The 23,379-nt window shown below is 38.8% G+C and overlaps 1 protein-coding gene across 1 annotated transcript in view; it reads left to right on the top strand.

The window, feature by feature from the left end:
- The first annotated feature begins 940 nt into the window (after positions 1-940).
- Positions 941-23,379, top strand: part of pitx2 (paired-like homeodomain 2) — a 56,574-nt gene continuing 34,135 nt past the window's right edge. Inside the window, exon 1 of the mRNA XM_016670952.1 lies at positions 941-1,130. The gene's annotated coding sequence lies outside the window, so the exon portion shown is untranslated. The remainder of the gene's footprint in view (positions 1,131-23,379) is intronic.

Raw genomic sequence — 23,379 nt, 5'->3', positions numbered from 1 at the left:
ATTTTATTTGTAATTTTTTTCCTTTCACTTTTCTAATTATCTGTTTTGTTTTGGTGTATCACACAAAATCACAATAAGTTTGTTGCCGTGACACAACAACATGCACATAATGTAAAGGAGTATAAAAGCTTCTGCATGGCGGTGTAAATGTGTGTAACGACCGACATCTGCCTCCCATGCCTCTCTGTTTTATTAAAGCTTACGCTTCACTTTGGCATTTACTTTCTAACTTCCTGATCACCCGGCCTCCTATTCCCCAGCAGACTGTATTTACATTTGCCAGCTTAACATGAACAAGGTCAGGTCCGCGAACACACAACTCCTCCACAGTCCACATGTCGTTGTGCGGTGTTGGTTGGGCCGAGCGGCTCAGAGATTAGTCGACTTGTTCCTTCTGGTTTCTCGTTTTCTAAAGGATCAGCAGGCTAGAAAAAAAAAAAAACGCCAATATTTTAAAATAGGCTTTATTTCGCTTTGCAAATTCAGCTAAACTGTGTTTAGCAGTCACGACATTACACTCTTACATGCATTTTCTTTTTTTATTTCTGAAGCATAACATTTGATATGAAGCAAAAACAGACTTTGGTTATGGTTAGAGGATTGTGAAACCACAAAAAATGCTCAAATTCTGAGTTTGTTGTCCCTGATGTATTAAAAAGCAAAAGGAAAAAAGAAAGAAAGGGAAAAATGTTAAGTGTTGTGCCACTAATCTGTGTGTATAACGGAGGTTATGATACAAAAAAAAAAAAAGATCCAGTCATAAATCCCAGATTTCAAAACGCGCCTGAACCAAGCCCAGATATTTGCTGAAATAATACATCACATATCTCACATTCAGAAAATTACAGACAAGCAGCCTCATTCTACAGACGTAGCTCGACTAGACAGGGACTACCCGGACCCACATGGTCAGAACCCACACATCAGTGGATCCAAAACGGCATGAGAGACAAAAATACGAACGAGAGTGGGAGAGCAGGGAAGCAAGCTTGTGGCTGAAATCGAGGAAGGATCAACTAAAAACTGCAGCAGCAGAGCTTGAAATTAAATTCTGAGAAAACATGAAGTAATCGCTGTCTTCCTTTTTCTGCCATTAGAATCTGGAAAGCAGTTAATTAAACGTCGCTAAGGTAAGCTGGGCTTCTCTTTTCCTCCTTCTATGTGCTGCTTTGTGAATTCCAGCACAGTTCCTCGCCTCATTTGTTGTTTGGTGGTGTACATTTTACTTATTGAGCAGTGGAGTTTTGTACAGCCTAGGCAGAGATTAAGACAAATTCTGATAAGGACTGGAAGTTGACTCTCAGCATTAAGGAGGATTAATGTTTAGCTCTGTGTGGCAGGGGCCTTCTCAGTGGCTGTGTTTACGCAGTGTTGCAGACCCCGCATTAATCCGAAATTAGTATAAAAGATCAGCTGTGGCCACTGAGGCGAATCTTCGAAGGGCTTAGGCCTGTAATCAAGTCTCACTTTTGGACAATGAGCGCCTAGAAGGTCAATGAGAGATGAGGGGTGGGGTACTGGGGGTGGGGGGCTCTTTTGGTGACCACATGATTTAATTTAGGTGAGATCTACACACAGACAAAGTATGTGGCTTCTCCCCCTGAAAACAGCGGACCGGGATTTATTTTAGTTGGAGCTGAAGGAAACATTCATGTTTATCATTTAACACTTGAAAGACATTTCTCTCTTTTTACTTGAAGCCGATCTGAAATCTTATCCATGTATTTGATGACACAAGTTTACATTTCAGAGCGGGACATATTAGCTCTGTCACGTAATTATGATGTGCACTGAGGGATTAGAACAACAGTATGGAGCTACAGAGCTGCCAACTAGAACAACGTCTCTCCTGTTCCAACACAAACCTGGACAGAGAGGAGATGCATGGAGAAGCCTGAGAGTTTAACCATAAAAAAATAAAAGGGGACGAATTTGAAACTACCAGAAAATATGAGTGAATTTAACACAAAATTATATTTAGTATTTCAAAAACACTTTCAATAAAGTAGTTTTGAACTGAATTAGGAAGAATCTATCTATCTATCTATCTATCTATCTATCTATCTATCTATCTATCTATCTATCTATCTATCTATCTATCTATCTATCTATCTATCTATCTATCTANATCTATCTATCTATCTATCTATCTATCTATCTATCTATCTATCTATCTATCTATCTATCTATCTATCTATCTATCTATCGGGTATTAAGATTCTTAGGATCTACTTATTTTCCTCTTTAGTTTTTATTTTATCAATAAAAATATTATTAAAAACATTTTTTTTCATTTCTCATCTATTTTATAGTAATTTTAAAATTTGTCTCCTTTTTTGGTTTTTCATTATAAAATATTTTATTATTTTCCAAAAAGCTAAACCCAGCTATCACAAGAGACAAATAATGCTGATCTCACCTAAAGTAAAATACAGAAAATTATTTATTTTGTCCACATTTCCTTTTCTTTAAATTTTTTATTCCTAACTTCTCGTTTTTCTCCATTATTTTCTTTTTTTTATCTGTTTCTGTCTTTATTTTTTAGCTGATATTATGAGAGATTGCTGACTGGTGGAGGGTTGGTTGTTCGTTCTTCTTGTTAATGTAACAATACAAGAGTGACGCCAAGCTTAATCACAACATGTTGATAATATTCTAATAAGTACATAAAAAAGGCAGTTTAAAATGATTTTATTTCACCGTGACTTCAGTGTAACTTTGATATTTTTTTGTTTTTATTTTGGAGTCTTTTGTCTGGGACCCAGAGGCCTCATGTACGACCGAGAGAAGACAGGAAATATAGCCGAGTATGAACCACAAGCCTTGGTTGATGATTACTCATGAAACTGTTGATGTCTGCATTATTTTGGATTTTTAAACCGCTCTGGAGCAGCGATGCCACGCTCCAAAACGCTTCCAAAAGGAGACAATTTTATTGACATTTTTTAAGAAGGCTTACCATACATGGAGCCTAATAATGTGGCCACGAGAGTTTCTCTGGCGCGGCGGATGAGTTCAGGGGAGCTTGCCCTTGTAAATACTTTCCAGGCTGCATCAGTGAAGTTCCTTGAATTATTTATTTACTGACATTTTTCAGCGCTTGGGTAAATTACAGCCGCCAAAATCATCTCCTCAATCAACTTCTTGGCACATGCCAGTCCTTAAGTTTTCCACAGGAATCCAAGCGTGCATCATGTGAACACACGTGTTATCAGCTTACACACACACACACACACACACAACATAAACCAGCAGCAGCAACAAAGCTGAATGATAATTTGGGGCATTTACACCCTGTTGTGGTGGAAGCAGATCTCTTCATGTGCCATAAGGGTACCAGGAACCCCTCAGCCCCTCGTACCCCCCAACCTCAGCCACCCACGGCTCCTGCTAAGATTAGACAAATTAAACGCTATTATTCACGTCACTCCTGCAGCTGGCCTTTAAAGTGGTTCTGCGTTAACTATCAGAACGGTTTGCTTTAAAAGCCACAGTCTTCTCCTTCATTTACGATATAAAAAAGCGTTTTTGGCCGACTCGCGGTGGGATTTTTCCTCTCTTCGTGTTGCAGAGAAAAAGAGTTTTTATTATGCTGGAGTTTCTGCTGCTTGGCATGCATTTCCATAGCTCTAAATACTTCACCTGCACAGTTTAGTCCAAAACCCAAAATGTTTTAATGACACAGTTCTAGTATTATTCATCTGGTTAAATCTTTAATCTGTGTTTTCGTACACTGTTTTTCCTCCACAAGAAGACACTTCAGTGTTTGCATTCTATTAAAAATATGATGTGTAGCTCAGTCAGCCTCTCACATTTGTCCTTATGATTTTAATGCAGTCTCATGTGGACACTCCACCCCCATCCCAAACCCACTACCACCCACCCCTTTATTTTCCCGGTTGTATTCCCTCAACCTGATAATGGATGTGGTATTGGCCGGGGGCCCTTGGACTGAGGCGGACCGGTGATGGATAACCTTGTTTCAAACCCATCATCACTGTACAGCATGTGCCTTGTATGTGTTGTAAAATTTGCCCCCCGTCCAGCCCCCATCCCATCCTCCCATCCTGACCAGGTTCCAGACACAGATTGGACAAATGGACAGTTAGAGACGACGTGCAAACCACGTTTCATTTTTACCTTGTGTTACAAACTGGAGAGAAAAACCAAATCCTACTTTTTTTTTTTTTTTCAATTCAAACCAGTTAATAAATCATCAGTTCAATGAGATCAATTAATTAATTGGCAATAAGCAATTAATTAATTGATTAATTAATTGCGCCTGTTACTGTAACAGGCGTTCAAGACAAAAAGCGATGGGGACAAACTTAAATAAACACTGCAGAAAATGATAAACACCTCAAATTATTCATTTATGGTTTGTAATGCCTTGATACAGTGCCTTGTAAAAATATTCATACTTCTTGGATTTTTTCACAAATGTAAAAAGTGTAAATTATTGAGCCAACTTTAATCTAAATAGCATCCAGTGCAAACAGTTTCCTTTAGGCATTGATTTGTAGCCGGGGCCCGGCTGTGTGTAGCTCACTCAAGGTTCTGATTACACAACAATGTTTCCAAAAAGTAGCATTTACACAGCAGTAGAATAAAAACGTTCTGCATGCAGATGAAAACACCAACAGCAACGGAAACAATGTAGTGTGCATGCCAGGCCCATAGGAGGCAGTGTATCTTTCTTATATCCACCACTTGTTCTCCCTGGTCCAATCCAGAGGGTTTGTTTCAGAAGACAATTCTCATACAGCGATACACATATGATCATGTGATGCATCATGAATGTTCCACAACAGTTCAGGTTTTGCTTTAACACGTCGAATAATCTGAAGAGGTCCAGGTTTTTTTTTTGTTTGTTTGTTTTTCCGCCAAAGTTGTTGTTGTGCTGTGAGCAGAAGGAAACATTTTTAAGGAAAGTTGTGACATCATTGTGTCCTGTTGTGTTTGTTTTACTTCAAACAAACATGATTTATATGGTTAGAGCTGATGGTAGAATGGAAGATGCCACTGATTGGAGACTGGGTGGAGGTTCACCACTCCGCCTGTACATACCTAAATAGAATGGTTTATAGCAATGATTTTTAAGGTGTCAGAAAGGTCTAGTCAAAGTCCAGACTTAAATCTAATTATGAAACCTTAAAGTTATACTTACAAAAGCTCCCCACTTAATGTGACAGAGCTTAGTTTATTTTGGAGAGAAAAACAAAAACATAAATAAAAATGCAAGCCACACTCATCAGATTTGTTTTGTTTCAGGAAATAAAGAATTCAGACAAAATGAAGAAGCCAAAGAGCTACAGTTGTTCCTCCAGCTCCTGAGTTAAGCTGTCAATTACAGTTATACATAAAATATTTTACAGAAAAATAGTAACATATATTTAAACACCTAAAATAATCATATGTTTCTACATATACATCTGCAAAGATTTTTAGATCATAAATGGTATTTTGATCTACAATAAAGCAAATTTTTGTTACTTGAGCCCTCTGTCATGATTTGAGTCTGCATGCTCTCAACAAAATGAACTTTTTGAAAGCTTATCTTCTGATCAGTCATCAAACCAACACCATCCCGCCAGGAGCCAGGGGCGCCGACTCCTTCCAACATTACTGCCTTCTGTGATTCTGGCATATCAACTTCAAATCCTGCTACGGGGAACTCCACCAAACTTTCTCGCGGAGGGTAAAACTGAGCAGCGGTTGAGATAGTGTGTCTATGAAAACAGTGACGGAGCAGTTTGTGCCTGATGTGAAACATGATAACACCGTCTACAAGCTGGGTGTCGAGAAAACACCACTTAATTTGACTTTCAGATTTGATGCTTGATTATTATTTTAATCTGAGATGCTGTTGCATGGAAAAAATGATTGCCATACTTCCAAGTCATTTTATAGATTGGAAATTACAGCACTTTTCAGTGCAGTTTCAAGTTATATCTGCACTGTACAGATTTCAGTGAGAAATCTGTACAGAAATGCAGATTACGTGGCGGTAACTTAAACTCTAAGCAGATTTTTTTGAGTATTTTGTCATAAACTCAGAGGAATTGTGGTCAACATCATTAGTTGCTAAGTTATGACCAAATCTAGTACATTTTTTATGTGTTTTGTTGATGAAAGCAGCAGCAATGCAGGAGGTAATTAGTCCAACCAAATTAAAAGCTGACACACAGTTTAAGGACAGCTGTACGACTCACTCTACACCCGGAGGTTTTTTCTATCTAAAGGAGCTGCCGACGGCTGTTTCTCATCCTCACTCACATGAGTTATATGTCTGACACATCTTACAGTACACTAAAAAGACTCAGCATACATGAAGAGAAAGAAGAAAAAAAATTATGTGCTTCACATTCACATGTTTTGCATTTCTTGCTGGGAGAGGGTGTCATCTCTAAAGATCTAATTCAATTTAACCTCCAAGCTGTTTCCAATCCTCCTTCCCTTCTCAATATTTCACTCCGTGGGTTCAAGGCTGGAACATTTGCCATTGGATTGCCTTTTAATGGCGAAATACAGAGCATTTTGTTGACAAAAAGTCTAAGGAAAATGGTCAAGTCCTTAGAGAATCACTGGATCAGGCAAAAAGGAAAATCTTGCAATTAAATTGCTTTTCAAATGCTATTTAGAAAAAGAGTGTGCTATCCAAGATAGACAGCAACTTATTCCAGCAGAAACACCTCAATACTAAAAGTTCAGTATAAATCATACTCGTGTATTTTTATTTAAAACTTCAAAACACAAACCCAAAGAATGCACAATTTTCACATCTCTATAAAATAAAATTGTTATTCGTGTTACTGGGCTCACAGCTCACACATTAACTTGTTTTATTCATTTTTCACATTTTATCTAAAATAGAGACATATTCAATAAAGTTGAATATTATTAAAAAGCCAATTTATTTCAGAAACATTATTACTAAGAAACAAAACATAAAGTTAATCATACAGAGTTGCGTTTTCCAGTCTTTATTCCTATTGATTATGATGATTTTCCTCTTACAGACATTTAAAACTAAAATATAACATCAGACCAATAAAATGTATATATTTATAAATATACATAAAATACAGAAATGTGTATTTGCTTGTTTTGATAAAACAAACAAAAACACCGCAACCAGCTATCAACGGGTTCCAAACACAGTAACAATATAAGTAATAGTTACAAAAGGTCGTCAGCCACTGTAGTTAGTAATGGCTCATCGTAATCTGTTCATGTGGTTGCTTCATAATAATGATCATCTGGATGTCTCAATCTGAGCCCTGCATTAAATGACTTTGGGTTGTTTAAAATCTAAATAAATGTAGCTTACCTTGAGGTTGTGATCTTCATCTGGCATTGCTACAAAGAAATCAAAACACTCCTTGTTGTGGTTCTGCAGAAGACCATTATTCCCATTCATTCACCAGAGCCTGTGTTATGACAGTAACAGCAAAACCTTCAAATTATGATTTATCACTAGTTACCTGTCTTGCACTGAATGGTAAACAAATGGAAAGTTAGAGGACACATGTTAACAGAAACCGTACTTATTTGAAGTTGAACAATAATTATTTGATTATCTTGTTCAATTTTCCCCCACCCAAAAACATAAATGCACATTTGTATCTCTGATATGATAAATTATTTTTCAATTCGTATGTAAGGTAAGATATATTATTTTTATGCCCTAGCGTGGTTGTCTTCAGAGTGCTAATGTTGTTAGCAGCTAGCTCAGTGCCGAGTCGCGAACAGAAAATATGTTTATTCAGTGGGACTTTAATGCTAAAAAATTAAAAAGCTAAATAAATTAAATATAACCTATCCAGACATACAGTCACGGTGAGCTGTTACTGTTCCCCCACATGCTTCGTGTCTGGCCACGAACAGAAACGAACACGGGGGAACATTGGACCTGAATTGGGGGAACATTGGACCTGAATTGGGGGAACATTGGACCTGAATTGGGGGAACACTGGACCTGAATCCAGCGTCAACATTAACTACAACTCCAGCATGAATTTGGGTTTACAGAAACTAAATAAATTATTTACCAGGAGATTCAAGCTCATAAAATAACATAGATTAGTTCATTGTTAGCGATAGCATCGTTATCATAAAATGACTTAAAATAGCACAATTCACTACTGACCTGGCAGAAACAAGTCGACAGCCATCTAATGCTTCTTTTGATCCTATTGACCCAACTTGAAGCTAAATGATTGAATTTAGCTTCAAGTTAAATTCAATTTAACTTGAAGCTAAATGATTGAATTGTCCAGGCTTTTGAAAGCTTTCTTCTGGCTCATCGTTATGAGGTCTGCGACTCCAGGTAGTTATAGTTATGCGGATCGCCTCGACACCGGGTAAATTCTCAGGATTATAAGAGAAGTCTTTTTTTACTGAGATAATAGGATCATATCCTAAATATATATTTTCGAGATACCTGGGCTGTTCCAGCCTATTTATGGCATTAGCATACTCATGATCAACTTTGCTTTGTTTTGAACCGGAAAAATCCCCTTCTGGCCCTCCATCTGAATTTCGCACGTCATCCGGGTCACGTGACTGAAACCCAGCAATAGTTTTACCCGCAGAGATCCACCTGAGTTGTGGATCTCTGCAGCCTCTCCAGAGTTAACATGGTCCTCTTGGCTGATTCTCTGATGAATGTGGTCCATGATGTCTTGGTAGGTCTGTTGGTGAGAACAGCCTCTCCTCATGTTCAGATGATGGATTGACCAGATTGATCTTTGGGAAATGCTCAAAAGTTCAGATATTGTTTTACAACCCAACTGTACTTTAAATTTCCTCTCTGACGTTTCTGCTGTGGTCCATCTTTTTATTGATTATGGTGACTTCTGAATGCATTTGGTTGCAATGGACTGTATTTACTAAAAGGGAAAGGATAACACTTTTTAGATTTTTTTAGATGTAAAAAATAAAAATATTGTATCAATTTCCTTCCATTTCACAATTATGCCAAATTTGTGCCACTTCAGCCTTCTGCTAAATTAGAGGGAGAATATAGAGTCTGACTACTTACATAAAAACTCTTTAAAAATCCATTTGTGTGCATCCAAAGCTGCTACAAGACAGCTTCTCCTAGAATAGCAGGAGTTTTGCTGTCTACACTTCTATATTTAAGTGTTGTGGTCATGCATGATTCATTATGGGCTCAGCAAGGCACCCGTCATGCCAAAGCATATGCCAAGCTGAAATATCAAACAACTGGCACTGACTGTTGCCATGAGAGGTTCTCCACTCTTGCCACAATTCGCTTGCACTCCGTTCACCACTAACTGCCTCTGCAGGGTGATCCTCACCCACTTATGAGCAGCGTGTGAGAGTATCAAAATAACTTGTGAACATCAACTTTTAAGACGAGGTTTCTGTCGACCATGAAACAAGGTTTAAATTGTAAAAGTCTAATAAAACAAAATGCATCAGATCTCATTTCTGGCTGAAAGTGTTACTTCCAAATGCACTTTCCTGAATGTTGGCCTTTGAACAAAGGTCTGTTTTGAAGGCTGCAGGAGGTTTTGCCACAACAGCTGTGTAGTGACTTTGGTATTTACAGAAGTCAACATTGTATTGCCATGTGGTTCTATGTTAAATCAGCGAGCCACAGAAGCAAAACTAAAAATGTATATTGCACATTTACGAAGTTCTGAAGTCATCTGTAAGGAAAATACCCACAAGTGCCTCGTATAAATAAACACCACAGAAATATCTGAGTTTCCCTCCTCTGCCAAGCAACATTACCCAAGGCATAATAGGAGAGATAAACTGAGCGTTCTGGTTCCCCTCACAGTGCAACGAGCCATGAAAGAAGTTTCCTTTTTATGACCAGCGATGCACGGCATGTTTCTGCAACAGATTCTGTCCATTAACACATCAGCTGTGTGCATTCACTTTGTGAGAGAAACAAGAGGCAGATGGATCCTGTAGTCGCGTCGTTCACAGCCAGCACAGACACAGTAGAAGGGGAAATTTGTTTCACAGAGGTCACCCCAGCGGGGGGTGGAGAGAACTCTCAGGTCAGAAGACTTCAAGATGAGGAGAGCAGACACTCCTCACTGCAAACCGTGTGATCCATCATCACCGGCACGTTCTTCTGTTGGAAGATCGCGAGCATGCTGGGAGCTCCCACAGACCTCCACTTGAGCACAGTTCAGCTCAAACACATGAAACACTGGAGATAACCTGAGGTAGCAGTCACATCACACAGGGGCTTGCAAAAGTAGTCACAGCCTTCACACCTTTTCACTTTTTGTAGTGTTGCAACTGCAAAATATTTTATTCTTTTTTTAGTTAATTAATCTTGATTAATTAACCACATAGATTTTAATGCATTACAAATTTTAATGGATTTTTTTTCTTTCTTTTATGTGGAAATGTTTTGGTCAGAACCTTTGTGTTCTCGTGTTTCTGGTTCGCCTGTAAATCAAACACACAACATCTGCAAAGCTGCTTCTCTCGGCCCACTGGGGGTTAATTTCTGCTTCAAGAAACAATCTGATTGAAAGCTGGAAAAAACTATTGTGTTTAAATTGTGTACGTCAGTAAACCTACTCACCATTCTTTACTCTGACACCTCAGTAGTCACTTAATCAGTGCATGGAAGAGTATATCACCTCTACAAATGATCAGAAAGCTGGAAAAAGGTGCTCTTGTGAAAAAAAAGTGACAGCATCATGCATTGGGAAAATTATGTTTTCAGCAGGGAAGCTGTTGATGGGAAGGCTGTTGATGGGGTGGAGGTTCACCTCGCAGCAGGACAGCCACCCTAAACATGCAGCCAGATAAATAACCAGATAGTTCACGTATATTCATATTTTAGGATGGCCCAGTCAAAGTTCAGGTCTAAACCTAATTAAACATGTGTGGCACGACTGAAACTGTTTTGTTCTCTGATGGTTCCCATCAAAATCGTAGAGACTGGGAATGGAGACTTTACTCCCAGATTACTGCTTAGATACTTTCAGAAGGAATTTTGTAACCTGGTTTGAAGAAATGCTTTCAGTCAGTGTTTGTGGGTTTCATGAGATTTAGTGCCTGAAAGGGAGAAAAATACCTGTGAAAATGTAGCTAATACGATAACTGGGTGCTGCATTTAAAGTAATTATCTAAGATCACCGCTGGTGAATCCCATTCCAAACAAAAGCTGTTCTTTAACAGAAGTATCCCTGAGTTTTACAGCAGTGCTAATTTCACCTCCAACTTGCCAAGATCAGCTAGGTAGCAACATCCGTCTGTTCTGGAGCCAAGTCTGGCTCTGATTATCACCAGAGCTACTGCCTCTGCCTGAGAAAAATGCTGCCGCTTTAAAATAAATGTTATTGTTTGTCACAGGAAACCAATCTGATTACTGTTTCTTCTCTCATGTGCGCACTTAACGCCGCACACCGGGCTGTATTTACGCATGTGGTTTTCATTCCACGGCCCCAGCCAGAGGGGAAATGGACACCTCGCATTTTCATCTTTATTAAGTCACAGATTTTAGAAGAGTAAAACGGGGGTTGTTTGCACAAAGTATTTGGCGATCTGGAAGACAATCTGTCTGCGCACATCAAACAATAGATTGGGTTTCCCAGCGGCGGCAGAAGCAACAGAAAGTCAGAAGTGGCCAGGGGAGATGGAGCAGGATGACTCGTCTGATAGCTGTGACGTCTGTGTTTGCTCAACTTGACAGCGAAAGTGAGGAGCTGTTAAAGTGTGGTGCGAAGCTATTTTGGGTTCAACAGGAATTGGCCATTTTGATGGTATCATTTCGCGTCGGCTGTGTGTACAGTTACAGCAGCAGTGTCGACGTTAATGTACATCTTATCAAATGCCTCTGAGTGAAAACAGCGTCTGCAGGGTTCTCTAATTTACTCGACTCTTCATCTGTTTTGCTTTTTTCCCCATTCCTCTGGAAAATACTGAAACAGTCCTGAATACTGAATCATGCACACAAAAAACGACAGAGTGCAGAAAGAAATAATGCATGTAAAAAAACAGAATTAAAGACTTGAAAGACATCTGAGTGGAAAGCTGAGAAACCGAGAGAGCCGTCAGCGGGGCCTGCCAAGGCTTAGAAGTCAGACTGTTTGTTTTGCTTCGTATGTCGGTGAGCCACTCTGCTGCTCCCAGTGTGGTTCTGTCCTGCCGTCATTCTCCATTAGCTTCCTCCAAATAAACTTTACCTCTTCTTCTTTACTTCACACCCAGCAAACCAGTACCACACACCTCCTAGGAAAAAAAACACACACACAATATCTAAATGTTGTGAAAGGAGCCAATTAGAAAATTTATCTTGTTTGGAGGGCTCATAATAGTTTAATTCCAAAAACATGTCTTCTGCCTCTCTGGTAATGTGTCACATGTGCGGCTGTGGCTTTCTGCAGAGCTGGGGTGGGCGAGCAGCAACGGGAGGAGGGGGAGTTTGAACGTGCTTGGTGGCAAACATTTGTTTATGTTTTCCTCCTAGTGCATCATTTCAAAGGGCGGCATCACGGGCTTCACATCTCCTGTCGATTAGAAACACATTGCGATGTGCTCGGTATGAAAAACTGTCAAACCAACAGTCATGTCATGTATGAGAAACGGGGGGAAGAGTTGTGTGATGCAATGTGTTTTTAAAGATAGAATAACTTCGGCATTTAATCAGGGAGACATCGGCTCATTTGGTTTCACTTAAATCCACAAACCACCCCAAACCTCCCCCCTGAAGTGCAGAGATAGCTTGTGTTGCAGGACCCACCACTCCCAACTGCTGTGTGTGGCTTTCTGTGTGTGTTTGAACAGCGTTATTTTAAAGGAATCTGGTATCAGAAGATTTCTGTCACATCTCCATCTCATATCGATGTAAATAAATAAATACATAAAAAATACAGCAGATGTCTCCACCAGCTGATAAAAGAGGGAATACAACATGTGTGTTTTTACTACCTATTTATTTTCTACTTCCTGTGTTTGAGCCTGAGCACGTGGCTAAAAAGGCTTTTAATTGTTCCCATTACACACAGCTGAGGCATGCTACCAAAGCAATGACAGGAACGGTCCTTGAATAGACATCCAACTGTAAAACCTGAAGAAGAGGCTCTCGTGTTTCGTTTTAATTTCCTCCTCGGTTTGCCCCTCCCATGCTCGCTGTATTCCTAGTAGGAAAGAAACATCTACCAGCTTGATGAAATCAAAACTCTGACTCAGGCTTTTGATATTTCATTTGTGAATGTTTCCATTTCTCTAGTTTCAACAACTTCAAAATTTAATTTAGAATCAGTGCTTACAGAGAATGACATTTTGTGACATTTAGCAAATTTCCATGAAAGTTGACTGAATCATAAACAAAACTGACTGTGTTTCCTCTACAAAACTGATATTTACATCTTTTAATGAAGAATTAAACTATTTAGTCATTTAAAACCATTGATTTTATGCTTGGAATTCACAATAATTATTTTGATTTGCATGAAGGAAATCAGGACAAATGTAGAAAAGCATTAAAAGAAAAAACACAAGACTCCAGTTAAATTCTGAAATCAATACACAACATAATGCTGACCCAAAGCTAAAGAGTGATGAAAAGTGTGGCTATTCTGTCTGGAGAAAAGGAGGAACTCAAAGGAACTGTTATCTGATAGCTGCAGCTTGAAGAGCTAACAAACCGGCACCCTAAGGAGAACTTTATGAGCTCATCAGCTTAGCTGGGCTGACTGTGGCCCAGATGTATAGTTGACTTAGAATTGGAAGGTTGTAAGTTTGATTCCAGCTTCCTCTTGTTACGTGGTGATGTGTCTCAGCACGAGGCACTACATAGAAGTAAGCCATGTAGAAGTAAGCCATGGTCATGCTAGTCTTGATTTTCCCACAGACTCAGCATGTCATTCTTCAGGACTTCTTCTGCCCAGCTGAAGTCAACTTTCCCACAGCAACACCATGTTTAGGATTACCAAGTCACTTAAGCTAATGCTAAACATGGTGGAGACAAGGGAAGTTGGACTATTGCTATCCAATCAGCCAGCTGATGTATGCAGCAGGAGTTTTTTTTTGTTGTTTTTATTATTTTATTTACAGAGAACACACTAAATATAAAGAAAGCAGTAATTCTGGTTTAGTTGTTGACTCCCTGCATAAGCAGATTTGAATTCTCATTATTATTAATTATTTATTTTTTAATTCCTGAAAACCAAGAGTTTACATCCCTAATCTTGGTGGAAATTATATTTCTAATAGAGAAACATTTTTAGTAATCAATTAAAAATCTGTCTTCTTCTTGTGTTCACATCTTCACCCACATTTCAGTCACACTGTAGACACATCTGTATCTAAAGTGCTCCTAACTTCCTTATTCCTTATTTGGTCACCAAGACGTTTGACAAATTCCAGCTAAAACTGTTTTGTTTTTGTTTTTTAAGATGAAGACTCTGTGTAATCAGATTATGGCATCAAAATATGTTAATTCTTTCCTCTATTTAAAATAAGTCTGGCTCTAATGATGTTTTTATCACCAAAAATTGCCTTTAAATAAAAAAAAAAGTAAATTATGCTTTATTTGTGGTTCAAACTTTCAGTGTTTGTTGCTTTTATGGCTCTTTCTTTATTTTATTGTTCATTTTCATTTCTGTAACACAGTATGACATTTATATGGATAAAACAAAAAGTTATGTCTAATTTCTAACTCCTTTTCATAAGCAATTATGCATTTACACTCACAATTAACAATTATTTTACACTTTTTCAATTCATTATTACATTGTAATAGAAAATGTGGTTAATCTAGGCTGTGTTAAAAAGAAATCACAGGTACAGGTGTAGAAAGTATATATAAATATATGATATATTACCTTTGGTTTTACCTATAAATGATTTGCGCAAACAGAGAATATATGTGATCAGGTGTTGTATGTGTGAACCATCATTAGTGAGGCAGTGGGCAGCACAGGGTGAACACGGCGCTGGGCAGGGTAAGGCCTTATCGCTGCTTTAATTTTTCTCCCCAAGGTGAGCTGGGAAGAGATCAGTGGCACTAAACCCTGGGAATTACCCTAGATATTGGCCCCCTGTGGTCTGCAAATGAAATCCTGCTGTCGGCAGGAAGAACATGGTGGTTAACACTCTGAAAATCAGTTTTTGTGCAGACCACAGCTGGCGTGAAGGGACAACGAAGAGCAGCAGAGAAAGCTGAAGTAAGGAGCAAGAAAATGAGAGGGGGAAGGGGCAGTTTGAAGGGAAAAAGAGGAGAACTCATATGAGAGAAAAATCTGAGGAAATTGCCTTGCTTGTGGCCTGTATTTTAGAATACCTGCTTAAAATGTACATACTTTTCAGGACCAAGTGTCTTCAAAGGTAGTCTGTGTAATATGTGAGTCTGTATGAAAGCTGAGCCCTTATATTCCACGTGGAGGACAACCTAAAAAATAATACGTAACACTGGTGGCAGACAAATGCAGACTTTAGATGCATGAACCAAACTGGAGTTGAAACCAAAACCAGTGTCCAGCTGTTTGCGGGCCTGAGCCGGGTTCTGGGGGCCAAGCCGACTCGTCTATGAGATAAAAATCAGTGCATGTAATCATAACCTACACACACTGGCTGAGCAGCTGTCAGGCCGATGATGGTTATCACCGTTTTCTTTTTTAGCCGACTGAAAGTAGGCACTTTAACACAATATTTCAACTGAAACAATCAAATGACATTTGAATATTTTGATTCTATTGCAACAAGAAAATTGTTGTGTGTTTGTTTGAGGGAATAAAAAACCCATAAATAGCCATGTGGCTTGAAGGACTCGTTGAGAACAGACCTTCCCTGAGGGACTCAGGGTTTGCATTTGCTCAAAAATACAAATAGCATCGTAATCATTTCCATACACCAACTTCCTCTGATTAACATTCCTTCATTTACATCCTTTAGGTGAGGAAGTTCTCAAAAGTAAAAGATGCATCTCACTGTAAAAGGAAAGAATCTGCAATGTAATCCGTGATTCTCTGTGTAATTAACCAAGAACTGGAGTTAATGACATGGAAAATTATACATCAGCTCGTTGAACACCAAACTGACACGACGCAGGCAGAAACTATATATGCTGTTACATTTCAACACTCACTTGAGTCAGTCTTAGCTTCGCTGCCTCACAGATATACACAAACATCCCCACACACACACAGCCACATACACACACATCTTCACCTATGTATTTAGCACAGACTCCCCTGCTGCCCTGTGACACAGAGATATTATTTATAGGCTCTTATAAGGGTGTAAAACAAGCCCTCCTCTCTTCAGAAAAACCCTCCCCGAATCAGACCAAAAATAGCAGGTGCTCCGATCACTTAACTAGGCTGGGGGGGATTCAGGGCTTGGAAATAAGGAGAAGGATGTTTACCCATTGCCAGAATGAAACCAGTGCTAATCTCCAATCAAGTCCAAAAGGCAGATAGTTAGCAAGGAGAACCTAAAAATATCCCAGAGGGTAACACATTCCTGATATGGTCGAGCTTAACTTTGATCATACTATACGCTGGACCGTGTGTGCTGAAAATGATTAGCACTTCTGTACAGCGCTTCGGGAGATTCCCTATATAGATTCATTTAAAGGGCATAGCCCAGAGTATTGAGGCATGTTGCACCTTTCTGAGGGAAAACCATGGAGTAGCTCAGAGCGTCTGAAAAGTTTAGCTTAACGCTGCAGTCAGCTCAAACACGCGGCCCTGGTAGGGTCAGGTGTTACATTATGTTTCACCCATTGGACAAATATTGATTACAATCATCTAAATGGGAAAAAGTGAACTACAAAGCATTTCGTAGTTCCTCTTCTTCTGTAGGACCTGTTTGGTGAATGTTGATGTAGTAAAAGTACCTGATACTTTCCCATACAGTTTCAGTATCATCCCCACATATTCATGGCTCAGAGTTTATAAAGTGTTCTGTGGAATGTAACAAAGTTATAATGTTGAAAATTCATTTCCAGAAAGCACATCTAAAATATGCAAAATATGACGCAACTTGGGAAGCTGAAACACCAAGACGCAATGCTACTCGGCACACAAAGCAGGCAATCCAGGAGCGCCTTTCATTTTCCTTGGTGCTGATTGGCTGAATCCCCAATAGTGGAGATAATGATAATAGTGTTTAACTGTGGATAATAGTGGAGTAAATGCTAGTTTATGTGGTAGTGCTAAGATGGTTTGCAAATTGTATATTAATGAATAATAGGGTATGTCTGAATTATTAAAATAGTAATTTATAGGCCTTTTTAGATGGAATCTCAAGTATTTACTGATTTCTATTTCTGAGCAGTTGTGTAAGTTGTTTCTCCATATTTATCATATTTAGCTGCATGTACATGAGCATGATTAAAAGCGCTAATAGCCTCCCCCTGGCTCTGATTGGTTGTTTCTGATCGAGTGTTGCATTTCTGCAGAGGACAGTAGGATCACAGAGAGAAAGAGAGAAAGAGAGGACAGTATACTGTCACAACATGGTGACAGTTAAACAAATATGTATAAAACAATTTTATATACATATAAAAGTTACATATTGCTACATATTGATATATTGTCTGGGGACTTGCTGCGACACAAACAAAAAGTCCTGTAGAAAGGCGAAATGGCACAGTAATTATACATGGTTTCATTAGTTTTGATTAAAAATTGAAAGGTTTGGAGTGTATTTTCAGTACTATTCAGTATTCTGCTTTCTTCAGAAAAACCTGTAAGATTGGACACAAAAGCTGTGATGAGTTAATAAAGCTCCACTTTAATATCACATCATTCTTTCTCCAACATAATTAGTTGTTTTCATTGTCTCTGTTTTGGTGATGTTAACATGTTCCTTGTCAGTTTTATAGGTGCGTTTGTACTCTGCAGGTCCATCAGGTTTCCGTGGCGACTTCCTTCATTTTATGAAGAGGTTTTTGTTAACTTAACTCCCTGTGAATCTCCACTCAAATCCATTTTTAAACTCAGTCATAATCCTTATACTAAGATTGTTAGGATTTCATAGTATGAAATCCTAACAAACCTGCTCTGTTGGTAATAAGAGCTAAACATACTGAATGCAATATCAGGCTGAGATTTCTCTCACTGGCAATTTTTCCAAAAAAATGCTATTGTCAGAAAGTTATATTAATATTATGAGAAATTTTTACTACCTCTTTTTCCTACGTTACAGCTGTGTTTTGACAAAGCCACTGAGGTTTTCAAAAAACAGAAACCTCAAAGTCACCTAATTTATTGTGCCTGCAGATCCTCACACCTCTCTTCTTACACCCCACCTCATCTGCAGCCGTCTTCTGGCAGCTCATCCTGCCTGTGCAACGTTTCAGGTCACCTCGCATCCTTTTAACATCGCGTGAAGATAATAATAACTTAATTTATTAGCTACCAGACAACCTCTACATCCCACAACCCTCGGTAAGTCATGAATTAACTGTCTAATTTTGGGATCAGACCTGTGGAATCAGACAAAAAGTCTTGAAAAGCAACAGATCAAGCCGAGATCTAAATCAAGAAAGAGGGAGAAACAATGAGATCTGTCAGACTGCAAAGGGCCCCAAACACATTTGGTAAGGCTTCCAGAAAACCACACAGAGAGAAATGATCCCTATTCTTATCCATAGAACAGTGGTTAGTGAACCAACAACTCTTAAGGTCACAAAAAACAAGAACATCATCTAAATATTGAAAAAGACATTATCCATGACTCAAACCCAAGACCAACATCACTGGTGACCGGAAAGAATTCAAATTAGCCAAAACACATAAAAACCGTTGGAAAATAGTTCCACACATCCAAACTAAAACTAATAAAAGTTTTTTTTTTGTTTTTTTTTTGTCATTATGCTAGTGACCTGGGGAACTAACGGTAACTAAATTAACTATAATTTCATCAGTTTATGATCTTATTAATCACACCAGGGTTATGAAACAAGGCAGTGATCAAAACACACCAGCAGGTTCCCTCTGGAGGGCTCAACTACAATACAACAAAGCAGGTTTTAAAGTGGCTAAGTCAAAGTCTGGACTTAAATTTAACTGAGAAGCAGCAGCGTGACCTTGAACCTATTGTTCTCTGGTATTTACTCAAGTTAGCTTTGTCTGATATTTGAACATATTTGATTATATGAACACTTTAAATGTGATAAAAAAATGCTAACCTGAATAAATATGTAGGGGTGCAAATACTTTTCTCCAGCACTGAATTCAAAAACTTCCAGTGAAACAGCAGCAGCATATCTGATTACTTATGAAGGATAAATCACGTCATGCTCACTGAGCTCCACTGATTACTGATTCGAAAAATAAGCAGAGTTACAAATCCTTTGAACTGTTGGGTCTGAACCAAACTATGACACAGGCTTATGTTCCTTCTTAACTATTTAGTAAGTTTCCTTCAACAGTTAAGATTTTCTTATCTGATTACAATGTTACTAAATCAGTCATTTGAACCTTTCCTTGTGTTTCAGTGAACAAGCAAGAACAATAATCCATGTTGTTGGAAAATAAAGCAATATTCCCCTTACAGCTTGATTTTATGAGGCTTTTCTCGACTCAACTATTATCATTAAATCTTTTTACTTATTGTTCAGTGTGGATGCCATTTGCCTAATCCTCCCTACTGAAATTTTCCATGCGTAAAATCTTCAGATTCTTAGTTCAACAAACTTTATTTACCCACATGTCATACAGAGATAGAAAAAACAGCAACTAGCAACAGCTCATAAAATTACAAGGACACAAGGAAGACTGTGTTCTTGTCACCTCGCACTAGTTTTAGCTCTACTATGCTGCAGATATTCACACTTAATTTATATCTCAGTAATCCCCGTGTAAGCAGATTGCTTCATATCTTCAGTAGCTTTAAAATTTCTTGCAATGAAATGAAGTGAGATTAAAAAACTGAAACAGTTTCCCAAAGTTTTTCGTGTTTCAGAAACATGACAAGTAGCTGTAAGCATAATTTGTTGCATTTGCAGTTAGATTAAGCAGTTTTATCATGAGGCCTGCTACATATTTAAATAGATTAGTGCAATGGTGCAAAATTTCCTTCATGTTAGATGAGTGTTAGCTTCAGAAGGTTCCTGGTTTGTCCTTGTGGACCGCTGTAAATCTCAGTCATGATTTTTAAGCAGTGCCTCTTACCCTCTCTGAGGTAAAATGGCTTCAGTGGACATTGATGCCGCCGTTCCAGTATCAGCCATTTTAAGATCAGCTTGAAACCTTTTTGGTTCCTGAACATTACAACTGAGGGTGATAGTTTAGGTCAGAGGATTGAAACGTACACAGCTGGGTGCTTTAAACAGAGCAATAATCCAAAGCACAATTCTTCCCAAATCACTCACATTAGTCATATTGGAAAATGTGGATTATGATATGAAAGGAAAAACAAAACTGGGTCTTTTTATGTAACAAAGTTAAAACTGTGGAATAAGGAGAATTATGACAGAAGCTTGTTGGTTGTAACAGAAAACTTGTGGATTCTTTGCCATATGCATTTAACCAGGTGTATCAAAATAATGACATTTGTGGTAAGTGGATGTAATCTTCTGATGGGACTGTATGTTCTTCTGCTGTAAAAGTGCACCGAGTTAACAGGAGAACTTGTTAAGGGGATAAAAAATTTGTTTAGAATCCCCTTTATTTCATGGGTAAAAAAACAAAGTAAATATACTGTAGGTTGTTTAGCTTTTATAAATTTAAATAAAATGACTACCCAAGATGCACTGCATTGCATCCTGGGTAGGTGACACCTGCTAGGTGTCCAACCAGAAGGGTATTTTTTGTGAAATAAGTAAAGTTCAGTCCTTTCAGTTTGGACCAGAGCATGCTGAAATAAAGGGCAATGCAGAAATGATGAGGGGAAATGAAGATGAGGACTAAACTGATGAAGAAGGGCGAGTTTGTGTGGCTGCTGCTCGGAAAAGCTAACAACCCAGAAGGAGAGCGTATGCTGTAAAAGAAAGTCAGTTTCCAACTCCATCAACTCTGTCAAAACCTGTTCTCAAATATATTAGAATAGTTTGTTACAAAGTCTTAAAGATCACTTTAAACATCCATTTATTATCTTCCAATTTTTTGAGTTTGTGTGCGCTGCCCTCATCAGTCCTGGACTTTTTGTGTTTTGTTTATAGAATCGACTTTTACCAACCATCACCACCGGGCAGCTAAAAGATTACTGACCTCTGTAGGTCAAAAAATAACAAAGATACACAATTTTTGAAGTCATAAGATTTTACATATCACAAACAACTTTTAGGTTAACAGAAAAAATATTACATTTTTAGGCCAACATGTCGATCCCTTAAAGAAAACGTATTTCCCAAACTATTCTCTGTCAGTTCTTTCTTGCAGGAAGTTCTTACATCTCAAGTTGCTCACCATGAAAAGTGCAGAGGCGAGACGTCGTAAAAAAATGCCTATCCACCTGTTGTTCTGGCACAGAGGAGGCATTTTGATCCCCACCTGCAATTTTTTTGTTAGGCAGACTGTGACGTGTGTGCGTGTAAATGTCCGCCAAGAGCGTCTCCCCATAAACAGGTGGGGTTCTCCTCCACAGATATCGAGTTCCCCTCTTTGATAACCCATTACAGACTTCATTAATTTCACTCACTCTGGCCACGCACTCGCCGCCTGACAAACTCACAGAGGAATTTCTTTGTGAGTACACCTCTTTGGGCTTGTGTAAGTTTTACAAGCAGAGATTAACATGTGTGAAAACAAATGTAATTTAATCCTTTATTGTTTTAGGAAGGTGAAGCAGACAAGGCGAGCTTAAAGAGAGGTTTTTGTACACAAGTCTGCAGTCGTGTCCTTAGTGACTTTATGACGAGGCTGTTTCCATTATTTTGGGGAAAAGCGAAAATCTAAAAAAGTGTTTAATTAGATTAGGAACAAAAACATTAATCAAGAGTTTCTATGTTTTACAATAAACACAATTAAATAAGATGAAGCAAAAGATAGAACAAGAACATTTAGTGGGGCATGTTCATCCTTTAAACTCACGCTAATAGGTCTCATGAGAGCTTTTTTATTCAGGGAATGGAGCTACAGTGATCTCCCATGTCCAGTTGTTCTGGACAAATTTCTGCTTTTCTTTGTTTCCTGACATTGATTGGTTATTCTCAAGCCCACAGGACACCCGATACCGCAGCCTGCCTGATTCCAGTTGTGCAGTGAGTCACCTCCATGTCTGGCAGATGACAGAGTATTACAGGGTGAACTTGGACTCGTCCTCACTCTGTCCTCACCAAAACACTGAGATGAGCGCCCCTGTCCGAAAGCATATCTAGAATTGCTCCAAACTTTCAGAACAATGCAGGGGATTATGACGCTACGCTAAATTTAACCTCACAAAGGAATTTATACAAAAGCACACAGGCAAGTCATTTGTCTTCCTGAATGGCAGATGCAATTTGCACAATGCCACAAGCGATGCCACAAACAACTGATCTCTGCTTTGCAACCAAGGCAGTTTTATGTACCTGCTCAGTGTTGTCCAGCTCCTCCCTTTGTCTGAACGAGACAGAAGAGGCAGGGTACACATGGGAAAGGTCACTAGTCCATCACAAGTAACCACAGAGACACACAAGACAAACGGCCATGCACACACTCAAACCTAAGGGCAAATTAGACAGACCAATTAACATAACAGTTGTGTTTCTAGACTGTGGGTTTAAACTGCAAGTTCAGGATATTTTTAATATATTAGCCAACAATTACTGAACTCTAAGTGACTATTGCACTCACCAATATTGTGATGATGATGTATTTTACAGCCCTAGACGTGGCTCAGTGCAGCCTTTTATAAGTACTCAAGTGAATGTAACAAGTACTACCCACTTTTGAACATAGACAACAACAGTAGAAGTGTGGAAGCCCCTACTGTATCAAATCGATATAGGAATAACAGAGAGTTGGCTATTAAGGTAAAAACAAAAAACAGCTTCCAGTCCAGCTGGGCACGGCTGAGTCTGTGGGCGGGCGATGCCCCCAATGCCCCCAATGCCCCCAACGCCCCCAATGCCCCCAATGCATGCCCATGCCGCCAGGCCTGGCTCAGTGTGTTGAAAACTGGCCAGAAATTACTACTGAAGGCAAAAAAACGTCATCAGATTTGGAGATGTGAGTTCCAACACAAAAATTCCTCTCCAAACTCATAAAAAGAAAGGCAGATCGAGAGGAGGACGTCGACACAGACAATGAGACAAAACAACAAGGCGCAACCTTAATAGGAATTTATATTACCAGAATATAAATTCCTATTAAGGTTCTAAAGTCATAAATTGTACATTACAAATGGTAATCAGTTCTTACCGTTCATTGTTCTCAACTCGGTCGTCTTGCCAGCCATGATGGTCCTGATCATCAGAATCCAAACTGAAGAGTTTTCACTCCA

Source organism: Poecilia formosa, unplaced genomic scaffold, assembly GCF_000485575.1.
Source record: "Poecilia formosa unplaced genomic scaffold, Poecilia_formosa-5.1.2 Scaffold39, whole genome shotgun sequence".
NCBI lineage: Eukaryota > Metazoa > Chordata > Actinopteri > Cyprinodontiformes > Poeciliidae > Poecilia > Poecilia formosa.
This window is presented reverse-complemented; position numbering and strand designations above follow the sequence as displayed.